At 45.7% G+C, this 1,692-nt stretch overlaps 4 non-coding genes across 4 annotated transcripts; 2 read left to right on the top strand and 2 right to left on the bottom strand.

The window, feature by feature from the left end:
• Nucleotides 1-111: 111 nt before the first annotated feature.
• On the bottom strand, nucleotides 112-230 carry LOC144477903 (5S ribosomal RNA). Its single transcript, XR_013495285.1, has one exon. It is a non-coding gene; the product is annotated as a 5S ribosomal RNA (ribosomal RNA).
• A 141-nt stretch (nucleotides 231-371) lies between these two features.
• LOC144477905 (U2 spliceosomal RNA) lies at nucleotides 372-562 on the top strand. Its single transcript, XR_013495287.1, has one exon. It is a non-coding gene; the product is annotated as a U2 spliceosomal RNA (small nuclear RNA).
• Nucleotides 563-992: 430 nt separating this feature from the next.
• Nucleotides 993-1,111, bottom strand: LOC144477904 (5S ribosomal RNA). The gene has a single exon (XR_013495286.1). It is a non-coding gene; the product is annotated as a 5S ribosomal RNA (ribosomal RNA).
• Nucleotides 1,112-1,252: 141 nt separating this feature from the next.
• Nucleotides 1,253-1,443, top strand: LOC144477906 (U2 spliceosomal RNA). Its single transcript, XR_013495288.1, has one exon. It is a non-coding gene; the product is annotated as a U2 spliceosomal RNA (small nuclear RNA).
• Nucleotides 1,444-1,692: the final 249 nt, after the last annotated feature.

Genomic DNA, 1,692 nt, shown 5'->3' on the forward strand with positions numbered 1-1,692 from the left:
ATGATCTTATGTCTGAGCATTCGCAAAATATAGAATAACCTTGAAGAAAAGCTGCAAAAAGCAGTAATAGAGAGAAATGGAGAAAAATTATGAAGCACAAAGTGCAAAAAATGCTTACAGCACCCTCGATTCCCAGGCCGTCTCCGATCCAAGTACTAAGAGGGCCCAACGTTGCTTGACTTGGCTGATCGGACGGGAAGCCGTATTCTCAACGTGGTATGGCCGTAAGCGAGAGAGTGTGCTATGCGCCTCAGTCACTCTTTTGCGGTGCATTGCTGCCTCCTATCGCCAGCTCTCCACTCTCTATATTCACTCCCCGTGTTCCCTATGTTGCCTGCTCATCAAGTAGTAGCTCCACGACGAGCGTCTGCATCGCTTCTCGGCCTTTTGGCTAAGATCAAAGTGTAGTATCTGTTCTTATCGGCTTAATCTCCGGTACGGTACCAAATGGTACCTTCGAGATTAACTGATTTTTGAAACCTGGTGGGTTCGCAGGGGCTTGCTCCTCGCCCACCACGGGTCGGCCCGGTATTGCACTGCCTCCGGGATCGGCCCTCCCCTTCGGGGGAAATAATCAGAGAGATCAAAAGCAAAGAATTCACATGTTGATGGACTCACGACATTTCATCGCAAATTATAGACAGCGCTGAATGCTTCCATGCTTTGTTCATTACAGAAATTTGCTGGATTACAGAAAGAAATCATTGACGAAGGTAAAAATGTCAATTGAAGGTAAATACTTTAATTTTTATTCGATGTGATAGCGATTACAAGTAGGAGAACGATGGCAAACGTTACAATCGAAAAAATGGGTAATTATCGCTTCTCGGCCTTTTGGCTAAGATGCAAGTGTAGTATCTCATCTCGGCCTTTTGGCTGAGATGATCTTATGTCTGAGCATTCGCAAAATATAGAATAACCTTGAAGAAAAGCTGCAAAAAGCAGTAATAGAGAGAAATGGAGAAAAATTATGAAGCACAAAGTGCAAAAAATGCTTACAGCACCCTCGATTCCCAGGCCGTCTCCGATCCAAGTACTAAGAGGGCCCAACGTTGCTTGACTTGGCTGATCGGACGGGAAGCCGTATTCTCAACGTGGTATGGCCGTAAGCGAGAGAGTGTGCTATGCGCCTCAGTCACTCTTTTGCGGTGCATTGCTGCCTCCTATCGCCAGCTCTCCACTCTCTATATTCACTCCCCGTGTTCCCTATGTTGCCTGCTCATCAAGTAGTAGCTCCACGACGAGCGTCTGCATCGCTTCTCGGCCTTTTGGCTAAGATCAAAGTGTAGTATCTGTTCTTATCGGCTTAATCTCCGGTACGGTACCAAATGGTACCTTCGAGATTAACTGATTTTTGAAACCTGGTGGGTTCGCAGGGGCTTGCTCCTCGCCCACCACGGGTCGGCCCGGTATTGCACTGCCTCCGGGATCGGCCCTCCCCTTCGGGGGAAATAATCAGAGAGATCAAAAGCAAAGAATTCACATGTTGATGGACTCACGACATTTCATCGCAAATTATAGACAGCGCTGAATGCTTCCATGCTTTGTTCATTACAGAAATTTGCTGGATTACAGAAAGAAATCATTGACGAAGGTAAAAATGTCAATTGAAGGTAAATACTTTAATTTTTATTCGATGTGATAGCGATTACAAGTAGGAGAACGATGGCAAACGTTACAATCGAAAAAATG

The sequence above is a fragment of the Augochlora pura genome, unplaced genomic scaffold (genome assembly GCF_028453695.1).
Source record: "Augochlora pura isolate Apur16 unplaced genomic scaffold, APUR_v2.2.1 APUR_unplaced_5102, whole genome shotgun sequence".
Taxonomy (NCBI): Eukaryota; Metazoa; Arthropoda; class Insecta; order Hymenoptera; family Halictidae; genus Augochlora; species Augochlora pura.